The following is an 11,613-nucleotide window of genomic DNA, read 5'->3' as shown; positions in this document are numbered from 1 at the left end:
TCTGGCAGCAAAAATAAAACAAAATCTCATTTTTGTATATTTGTCAAATTGAAATCATGCAGTAGTCATTGAGTTGACTTTTTGCCAGTCCTGGGCTTGGGCTCAGGGCTTGAGCACTGTCCTTGGACTTTCTCAAGGCTAGAGCTCTGCCACTTGAGCCTCAGCACCACTACCGGCTTTTTTCTATGTATGTGGTACCAAGGAATTGAACCCGGGTGCTAGGCAAGCACTTTAACCACTAGGCCAAACTCCCGGCCTCTGAGTAGACTTGTTTTTGAGTGAGTCTTGGAAGCTCTCAGCCTTTCCTTTGAGGAAAAAGGCTATTTAGTACAATCAGTGGAAATGAATTGCCCAGAGTGAGCTGCATGTCACAGGAAGTTTTAATGTTGGATAGACAAGTACATGGCAGAGGATTTAGAAAGGGGACTTGTATATTATTTTGGAAGATGAATTAGGTGGATTTTTTTTCTAACATAGAGATTTATAACTCTGGATTAGTGGGTCTGATTTGGCCAGATGCAAAGATTTTTTTTTTTTTTTTTTTTTTTTTTGCCAGTCCTTGGCTTGAGCTCAGGGCCTGAGTACTGTCCTTGGACTTTCTCAAGGCTGGAGCTCTACCACTTTAGCCTCAGCACCACTTTTGGCTTTTTTTCTATGTATGTGGTACTGAGAAATAGAACCTAGGTCTTCGTGCATGCTAGGCAAGCACTCTACCACTAGGCCAAACTCCCGCCAGATGCAAAGATTTTTAAAATTTTAGTTGTAGTCTCCACTACTCAGCCCGTGAGAGAGAAAGACTGCAGTGCTATCTTCGAGATGAGGCTTTCCAGAATGAGGGCACTAGGTCATAGGTCATTAGGAATTCTCTACTAAGAACACTGAATGTCACTTAGCTGTAGTGATAGGTTATAAGAAGACAAAAAAAATTTAAAAAAAGGTGTGTGTGTGTGTGTGTGTGTGTGTGTGTGTGTGTGTGTGTGTGTGTGATTCTGGCTTTTGAACTCAGGGTCTAGTGCCTGTCAGACACTTTCCCACTTGAACAATGTTTCTAGCTCTGCCCGCCGCCCCCCTACCTCCCTGCCTTTTTAAAATCATTTTTCAGCTAGAATGTCCTGCTGCTTTTTGCCCAGGATGGACTTGAATTTAGATCTTACTATCTCTGCCTCTCAAGTAGCTGGGATTATAGGTGTAAACCACTATGCATGCACATGTGTGTGCATGTATGAAGTTTGAACTGAGGGTGTGGCCACTATTCCTGAGCTGTTTCACTCAAGGCTAGCAGCAGGCTACCAATTGAGTCACACTCAATTGAGTCTCCACTTCGGGCTTTTTGGTGGTTGATGGGAGATAAGAATCTCGCAGACCTTCCTGCCCAAGCTAGCTTTGAACAGCAATTCTCAGATCTTGGCCTCCTGAGTAGCTGGGACTACAGGCATGAGTCCCGGATGCCTGGCTTCGCTTATTTTTCTTTTTCCTAAATGTTTTGACTTATGAAGGAGTTAGAAAGCTTGACATGAAAAAAAACAGTGCTTGTGTGCTTTCAACCAAGCCAGTGTTGGTCTCTGAAATTCTTGGCTCTTGTTCCCTCCTCATTTTTCCTCGTTCCAAAGTTGGCTTCTTGGAAACCCATCGATGAAGGCTTTATTCTTCAGGGTGTTGGCAGCCATCATTAGACTCCTTTCTCTCTTCAGTGAGCCGGGGCTGATCTCTCAACTGGCAGCACCTTTTTTCTTGGGTGTGCATGGAGTTTCTTCCTGGGGATTGGGTTCTTTCGTCAAGTTTTCTTTTTCAGCATTGCTTTGGCCATTCACATTTGTTGTGGGGGTTCTACAAAAATTTTGATTATGTTTCTTTTGGTGAAGAATGCCACTGGAATTTTGACAGGGACTATGGGAAGATTGTATTTTAGCATTTTTAGAGACATGATCACAATACGTATGTCTACTGGTAATCATTTTTGTCTAAATAAAAAGGCAAATGGGTTGCAGCCCTCAGTCTCTGCAATTTCCCCTTTGCTAGGACCTCCCGGTTGGGAAAATCAGACACTAGGTGAGGAAGGCAAGAATCTAGACCATGACACACTGCAGGCAAAGCTAAATACCAGCACTCCTAGTCCAGGGCTGAACAGGTTAGAAACTGAAGGTTTCAAGAACTCTCATGAAAAACTGGCTAAATTCTGAGACCCCAGAGCTCCTCAAGACTAGGGGCAGAGGAAAAATGTTCTCAGCCCTTAAGAAAAACAACAGCTGGGTGCCAGTGGTTCATGCCTGTAAATCCTAGCTAGAATACAGGCCTTGAGCTGAAGAGCTCAGGGACAGTGCTTAGGTTGAGAGTTCAAGCCTTACAACAACCAAAAAAAAAAAAAATAAGAGCAACAACAAAACTAGATCCACAAAGCTGGATGCAGTGGCTCACGCCTGTAATCCTAGCTACTCGGGAGGATGAGATATGAGGATTGCAGTTCAAAGCCATCCTGGGCACTAAAAAGTCTGTGAGACTCTTATCTCCAATTAATCACCAGAAAATTGGAAGTGGCACTGAGGTTCAAGGGCTAGGGTGGTAGCCTTGAGCTGAAATGCTCAGAGACAGTGCCCAGGATCACATTTCAAGTCCTACAACTGACCAAAAAAAAAAAAAGAGGCTAAGTGGTTGGCTTAGTGGTAGAGTGCTTGTCGAGCATACACCAAGACCCAGGTTCAATTCCTTGGTATCACATACATAGAAAAAAGCTGTGGTTCAAGTGGTAGAACACTAGCCTTGAGAAAGCTCAAGAACAGTGCTCAGGCCCTGAGTTCAAGCCCCAGCACTGGAAAAATAGAAAAGAAAAGAAATGGTCTACAAAGTTTGTCAACCTTAGTAAGTCAATCAATTAATTGTACCCAAGCTTGAAAAGCAGTTTTTTTTTTTTTGAGACAAGATCTTATCTTGTGCTCACAATCTTCCTATCTCAGCTTCCTTAGTAGAGAGTAGGAAGGGAGAGGGAGAGCGATAGGGAGAGAGAACAGGAGAGGGAACAGGAGTGGGGGGAGAGGTTATACTCTACCACTCAACTATATTTCTGAACATCCTGGGTCTTCACACCCCAAAACCACAGCATGGCAACAAACAGTATCTGGGGTAGAATTGTATCTGTTTAGACAAATGAAAGGGAGGTGGGAAAGAAAAGAACCACTTTAAATAATTGTAAAATTAATAAAAGAGAAGGAAAAAGAAATTTCACGTCAAACAAGACAGAGGACTCAGCCATGCCATGTGGCACCAAACAACAAATGAGTTTGCTGAGGTCGTGAGCATTGGTATCCACCCTCTCTCCTCACCTCCATTCCCTGGAGAGGATGCCCTCATTTTCTGCTCCCTTGTGTCTAGTTTTATAGGCCTTCCCAACTCCTTTTTTGGAATTAAGCAGTGCAATAATAAGAAAAGCTTTTCAATGTATTAAAATTTACAATTCAAATCAAGGTAATAATAATAAAAGGAAAAACACTTTTATTTCAATCTCTTGTTACTAGGATATAAGGTGTCTCTATTTCAGGGGAAATTTTGCTTCTTATGTTCAGCAGTGCAGCGGAAGAGTAGTGCCTGCACACAACACAACTGTAGATGTGTTGGTGTGTGTGTGAAAAGCCCACATTTTATTAAGTGATTTCCTATTTATGAACTTGGGGTTCTTTTCTGGTTTTATTCTTGCCCCAAATGATATTGAACTAGTCCTCTCTGTGCACTTTTTTTTTTTGCCAGTCCTGGGCTTGGGCTCAGGGCTTGAGCACTGTCCTTGGACTTTCTCAAGGCTAGAGCTCTACCACTTGAGCCTCAGCACCACTTCTGGCCTTTTGCTATGTATGTGGTACATACCCGGGTCTTCGTGCATGCTAGGCAAGCACTCTACCACTAGGCCAAACTCCCTGCCCCTGTGCACTTATTCTTATGGAATGAGAGGAACACTAGTCAAAGGAATATTGAGTTAGATCATGGACTTTAGGGTAGAAGTCACTGTAAAGGGTAAATAAATACAGCAATGGCTTTCAATGTACACTACATTGGAAATGAACTATACAATTTGTAAGTGGGGCTGGAAGGGAAAAACTGGGATAGAGTGAGGGAAGGGGTAACATTATGCAAAAAGAAATGTACTCTTTACCTGACTTTATGTAATGGTACCCTTATAATAACAATGTAATTTTTTTAAGTCACTAAGCTGTTCCCCACGTGGCTGTTGGGTCTCTTCCTGCCTCTAGGGACACCTCAGTACCCTTGGCCACAGCCTATCCAAAAACTATTTTTATCCCATGCCCAGGTCACAACTTAGACTATGAAAGTGAGGATTGGGTGTAGAGAACATAATAGGAGAAATGAGAACCTGGGAGCTAGCTTCCTCTCCTCCTCCTCCTCCTTCTTCTTCTTTTGTGTGGGTCGTGGGGCTTGAACTCTGGGCCTGGGTGCTGTCCCCCCTTGAGCCACAGCCCACTTCCCCTTTTTCTAGTGGTTAATTGGAGATAAGAGTCTCACAATCTGTTGTGCCCAGGCTGGCTTTCAACTTGATCCTCAGATCTCAGCCTCCTGAGCAGCTAGGATTACAGTTGTGGGTCAATGTGCCCAGCTGCTAGCTTCCTTTCTTAGACACGAACACGTATAGGGTCTGAATCTAGATCGAGTCCTACAATGAAAATATTGCATGCTACAAGGGGAGAGAAGGTAGGTTTGGAATTTGCGTCAGCTCCCTGGTGAGGCTCAAATACAGAAGAGCCATCTATAGAAAGTTCCTGTGTTCCCAGTCATCAGGAATCACTTACAGGGCAAACATTCCTTGCACCCTGTCCTTTGGCTGCATACACAGACAACACACTCACACTTGTTTTGTGAATGAAAGCCAAACGGTCTTATTCCTCTTTGTGGGGTGACTAGCCCACTTTAGGATTGACCAGGAGGGTAAGAAAAGTTGGTGGGGGCTGATCTCCCTCTGAGCCTTTCTTCTCACCTCCTTCAGCTCCTTAAACTGAATTTCTGGGCAGGTGGACTCTGAGTGGGGTTCACAATGACCTGCCTGCCTATTGAACCAGAGGTATCCTATGTGCTGGATGATTCTTCCTCTGCTCTGGCCATCAGAGACTCTGTGAGCTCATGGAAGCAAATGTCTGTGCTGGTCAAGTCTCCCATTGCTTTTCCCTTCTCACATCCCCCGGGCTTAGCTGAGGCCTGCATCGAGGGTGACAATGGAGGGCAGGAGTCAGGGCTACACTTTGGCCTGGCCTGGTCTTGTTTGGCCAGCAGGTCTAACTCAACGACTGATTCAGGGCGACAGGATGCTGAAGGGTGCTGGGGAGGGAATGTTGAGGAAGGTGGGCCTTCCCCAACCAGCCAGCACCAACCTCAAATCCTTGCCCTGTAACTTTGCCCTCACCCAACTGCAATATCTCTACAAAATCCACTGTGGGTGTCTAAGACCTTTCTCAGCCAAGTTTTGCTTTTGGTAAGAAGACAGACCATGCTTCATGCCTTGTGATGGTGTCATCTGGGATTTCTTCAGAGCTGGTGGAGCCAGTGAGGCATCGAGGCTCCTCACTTTCAAAAGCCATGCACATGTTGGCCTACAGTCTTAGTTCTCCATGTGTAATGTCAGCTTGTGGGGTGGACAGAGTCTATGTCAAATATTCAAGGCCTGGAATGCGAACAGTTGCTTTGTATCTAATTTGTCTGGCTCATGTTCTGTAAAGGACTTTTTGCCTGTGTAGGGGCCTCACAGACTTGAATTGGTGAAAAGTAGAATGACAGAGGGGCAGATGGGGGAGCCCAGGGCAGAAAGGAAAACTGCCATGGGGGTGGGGGTGGGGCTCCTTCTCTGGCTCACTTGCATCCTCAGTTGAAGCTGCTTGTGGAAGTCTGAGGACTTCTTTGCTGAGCTTCTTTTTTTTCTGTTTGTTTCTTTGTTTAGTGCATGGAGTCAACGCTTAGGAATGCTGGCTGACTGTACAGACAGCAGGAAAGAGTGGCTTCCCAAGGCCGTGGCTCTCAAGCTGAGGATGAGGAGATTCACCGGAAAGCATGTCCAGGCAAAACCATTCGCCCTTGTGCCTGGCTGGGGCCATGCTGCTCACTTGGGACCAGATCGCTCAGGACTGGCCAACCATACGTAAAATGGTGGCCCTACATAAATATACTTGAACTGATGTCCAGACACTCAAGGAAGAGAACTAAGTGCAGAGAGAGGGGTGTAGTCATGTTAGCTCAGTCTATGTGAGAGATCATTTGGGAGCTGGATCTGCAATAAAAAATGTATGGAAAGCTGGGCACCAGTGGCTCATGCCTGGAATGCTAGCTACACAGGAGAGTGAGATCTGAGGATCATGGTTCACAGCCAGCCCGGGAAAGTCTTAGATTCTTACAGGAAAGTCTGAGAATCTTAGCTAAAAACCCAGAAGTAGGGCCAAGAGTTTGGCCTTGTGGTAGAGTGCTTGCCTAGCATGCACCAAGCCCGGGGCTCAATTCCTCAGTACCACATACAAAGAAAAAGCTGGAAGTGGTGATGTGGCTCAAGTGGTAGAGCTCTAGCCTCAAGGAAAGCCCAAGGACAGTGCTCAGGCCCTGAGTTCAAGCTCTAGGACTGGCAAAACCCATTACCATCACTCTCACCAACAACAAACAGAAGTGGGGCTCAAGTGCTAGAGTGCTATTCTTGAGCACAAAACAGGAACAGCACCCAGGTTCTGAGTTCAAGCCATAGGACCGACACACACACACTGGGGGGTTAAAGATGTCTATCCTATTTCTGTGAATCGCTCAACCCACACATCAAGGTATGTGGCTGGGAATAAGTGAGTCACGGTCCTGAGGGGTGACAGTGATGCATCAAGGAGGTCCCAAGAAGTGACAGAGGAAATCTGTCTCCCACCACCTGGAAAGGTTGGCGAACACAAGGCTGTTTCTCTCTTTCTCTTTGACTAGGTGGTAGATTTGGATCAACTTTGTAGCCCACATAGGCCAGAGACCTCTTTCTAAAAACAGTTGCCCACTTCCTACAGGCAGAGACCCAGCTGCATGAGTGGGGGTAGGACGAAAGAGAGGGTTGGTACTGGAGCCCCCTCCCTCCTATGAACAGGTTTGATGGGAAGCGCACCTCTAGGGAGGCACCAGGGCTGCTTCCAGTCTTATATCCATTACTGGCATTTGAGGATCACAGCAGGGCAGAGTGGGAGACCCTTTTACGTTCTCGTTAAAAAGAGGGAACTCAGGCTTTCAGAGCTTAGGTAAAGCAGCCAAGGTTGTTCAGGCCTGGTGCCTGGGGTCTCCATGTGGTGTCGTGATGATTTCCATGGCATGGATTTTTTTTTTTGAAGGATTTATTAACATTGATTTTTACATCATATTTCAAATGACATGTTTAACAAACAAGTATTCAAGAAGGGAATCTATATAACATCACTGGCACTTAGATTTTAGGAAATAATTAAAATTAAGCTGAGGGTTTGTGTGTCATAGATACATATTAATCTATGTAATAAAACATTAAATATAAATAAATATAAATAAAGCATAAATTTTTATGTCTATGTAGGTATGTTTATATCTCCCATACCATGTCCATAACATTGGGTACCCAAATATTGAGTCATTGCTTGTGTACTGTTTGGATCTAATATCATGGCAGGTATTTTTTAAATGATCATTTATAAACAAATTAGCTCTCCTCTTTGTCTTAATTTGTTGTCATTTTAATTCAGCGATGTTTTAGCTACTTATGGTTTTTAAGTTGTTGTACAAAGGGGTTTCAATTCAATGTATCAATTTATGAGTACAATGATTTTTGTTTGTTTTTTTGGTTGGTTGTGGGGCTTGAACTCTGGGCCTGGGCATTGTCCCTGAGCTCTTCAGTTCAAGGCTACCCCCTTGAACCACAGCGCCATTTCCAGTTTTCTAGTGGATAATTGGAAATAAGAGTCTCACAGATTTTAGTGCCTGGGCTGGCTTTGAACCACGATCCTCAGATCTCAGCCTCCTGAGTAGCTAGGATTACAGGCATGAGCTGCTGTGCCCGGCTGTGTGTGTGTGTGTGTGTGTGTGTGTGTGTGTGTGTGTGTTTTGCCAGTCCTGGGGCTTGAACTCAGGGCCTGAGCATTGGCCTGGGCTGTTTTAAGACTAGAGCTCTACCACAGCACCACTTCTGGCATTCTCTATGTATGTGGTAAGGGAATGGAACCCAGAGCTTCATACATCTTAGGGACGTACTCGTTGTGGGCTCCCAGCCCACAATGTATATTCTTTAAAAGGATCTGTTGTTGGTTTTGTTCTGGTACTGGAGCTTGAACTCAGGGGCTGCACACTGTTCCTCTGTCTTTTGCTCATGGCCTGCACTCTACTATTGGAGTCATAGCTCCATTTCTTATCTCCCCTATTTAGATCATAAAGATAATTCCACTTTTCTTTCTCCTCCTCCTCCTTCTCCTTCTCCTCCTCCCCCTCCTCCTCCTCCTCTTTCTCCTCATTCTCCTCATTCTCCTCCTCCTCCTCTTCTTCTTCTTCTTCTTCCTCTTCTTCTTTTTCTTCCTCCTTCTTGTTGTTGTTGTTGTTGTTCTCCTCCTCCTCCTCCTCCTCCTCCTCCTCCTCCTCCTCCTCCTCCTCCTCCTCCTCCTCCTCCTCTTTCTCCTCATTCTCCTCATTCTCCTCCTCCTCCTCTTCTTCTTCTTCTTCTTCCTCTTCTTCTTTTTCTTCCTCCTTCTTGTTGTTGTTGTTGTTGTTCTCCTCCTCCTCCTCCTCCTCCTCCTCCTCCTCCTCCTCCTCCTCCTCCTCCTCCTCCTCCTCCTCCTCTTCTTCTTCTTCTTCTTCTTCTTCTTCTTCTTCTTCTTCTTCTTCTTCTTCTTCTTCTTCTTCTTCTTCTTCTTCTTCTTGTGGGTCATGGGGCTTGAACTCAGCCAGGGCTGTCCCTCAGCTCAAGGCTGCACCTTACCTCTGGGCCTGGGTGCTGTCCCTGAGCTCTTCAGCTCAAGGCTACCATCCTACCCTTGAGCCAAGCCCCACTTCTCTTTTCTAGAGGTTAATTGGAGATAAGAATCTTAGGTCCTTTTGTGCCCTGGGCTGGCTTTGAACCTTGATGCTCAGATCTCAGCCTCCTGAGTAGCTAGGATTACAGGTGTGAGCCACGAGCCCAGCTTCCACTTGTCTTTTAACAGTAACAACAACCAGAGTAATTTAAAATGGTTGCTTCTTTTCTCACCCCAAACTTGTTCCTTCCTCATTACAAAGTAATGTGTGACTGTTATGAAGACTAACAACCACACACAAAAGTTCAAATGCTGATATAAGCACAATGTTCCATATTTGGATTTTTTTTCTGTCAGGCTTGGGGTTGAACTCAAGGCCTAGGCACTGTTGTTGAAAGCTAGCACTCTACCACTTGAGCCATAGCACCACTTCTGTTGTTGTTTTTTTTTTTTCTGTGTGTGTGGTACCTAGGAATCAAACCTAGAACTTTGTGCATTCTAGGCAAGCACTCTATCACTAGGCCACACACCCGGTCCTCATATTTGGATTTTTAAAAGCAGAAGTCTCAGTTTCCCTTTCTTAGCCAGTAACAGCTTAGAATAGATTCTTAGAGACCCTTCTCTACACATCTATAAACATAAATACCCAGAGGTCTCAATACATCCCTAAAACAAATCAAAGCTGAAGAACGAGACTAAAATATTTATAGTTTCTATATTATGCATTACATATTTTATAGAATATCTTCTATAACATTTTAATTTCCTACTTAAAGATTATGTGCACAAAAATCTAGGAGAATGAGGCACTTCCGTATATTAATTTCATGTGCTTTGCTATGTGTATACTTGGATTTTAAAAAAAGGTCTCTATCTCTTTATTGAAGTACAAAAGTTTTATATGGAAGTCAATTTACAGCTCAGTCATTTTTTGTGAATTGAATGAGTCAACGTGACCACACGAGAGATGGAAGCATCATGCCTTGAGCCTCACTCTGCTAATAGCCTTCCTGCACGAAAGCCACCATGTCCGGACTTCTAATCATGCCTGTTTTACTCATGCCATCTAAGTTTTTCCATCTTTGCTTGAATGATAACAGTGACTACATACTGTTCCATGTTTTATATTAAAATGAGAATAATCAATACAAACATTATAAAAATCTGTGTATATTTAGTGCTGTCATTTGATATATAGGATCTAGTACATTCCTTAACTCCCTTATAAGGCAATATTAAATGTATCGAATTATGACCTTTTTTTTTTACTTTTTTGATCACGATGTTGAAGCTTCAGCCCAGGGTGCTAGGAGTCTGGTCCTTTTTGGTGTGTTGCCCATCTAAGGTTGATAAGCAACAGAACCATGTAGAATAATTTGATATGCTGTTTCTTTGTGCTTGTCATCTGACAACATAAATGCCTCTACCTGGAGTTGCACGTCAGAAGATAGCGAGATTAATTTTTTTTTGCACGTTCAAATGGACTGCCAGAATGTCCCTGTGGACAGCAAGAATAACTCAGTTCGTTCTTCAGTACAAAAGGCAGGTGCTGGGTGCAGACCTTCTCACCACAGCCCCCAGCTCTAGTGTCCAGGTTGCTTCTAGTGCCTGGGCAGCTTGGAGTTAAACTTGCCTCAGTAGCTGCCTGATTAAAAACAAACAAACAGAAACCAGACAGGAACATACACCACCCTTGCTCACCAGCCCAGCTTCACTTGAACTTGTAAAGCAGAGATTGCAGCAAGGAAACACACTGAATGTCAGAGCCCACAGTGGGTCCAGGGCCCTGTGGCCTGTGCTTATTTCCGCTGCGGAGTGTGTTTGAGCCCAGGGAGGGAAGACTGCACGCAACCTGGGTTTGGGTCTCCTCATTTGCACAGCAGGCCAAGGCTGGAAGCCTACCTTAGCAAGCTGGAGGAGTCAGGTCCCGGCACCCTGACCCTTTTTTCTCCCCACCTCTTTCCTGCTGAGGGCAGAGATGGGGAGAAAACCTTTGTTTTCCCAGCACCACAGCACACCCAGTTCTGCTAGAGTCCTACTTCCGAGGCTGGGAAGTGGCTATGCTGCTTCTCCCTGGTGCCCTCTTTTCTTTGCTTTTGTGCCAGTACTAAGGATTAAACTCAGAGGTTTGTACTGTTCCTTAGCTCAAGGTTGGAGCCACAGGTCTACTTCTGGCATTTCTTTTCCTGGTTAATTGGAGATAAGAGTCTTTCAGATTTGTCTACTTGGGCTGGCTTGGAATTTTCATCCTCAGATCTCAGCTTCTGAGTAGCTAAGATTACAGGCATGAACCACCATTGTTTGGATTGCTTTCTTGTTTTCTGTAACATCTTTACACTCTGAACACAACCTCGGAACCTCTGAATACAACCTAGTTTACATATGCTCTTCTTTGAGTGTGGGGAAACCAGGTGGAACTTTATTCTCCCTGAGTACCCAAGATGCAGTGGGTTTTAACTCCATAGTTTCTAGACAACCAGGGCCCAAGTCAGGGGTTAAGATGAGGCATAGGGTCTCAAAGGGTGAGAGGCTTCTCTCCTCCCCCCTCCAGCTCTCCGTGTGCTCCTTGATGTTCCTGCTCAGACCATCAGAGCTGAGAAGTGATCATCAAATGAATGTGCAGTCTCAGATGTCTCACACA

Source organism: Megascapheus bottae, chromosome 7, assembly GCF_031878675.1.
Source record: "Megascapheus bottae isolate mThoBot1 chromosome 7, mThoBot2.hap1, whole genome shotgun sequence".
NCBI lineage: Eukaryota > Metazoa > Chordata > Mammalia > Rodentia > Geomyidae > Megascapheus > Megascapheus bottae.
The sequence above is the reverse complement of the archived record's forward strand: the minus strand, read 5'-3'. Positions refer to the sequence as shown.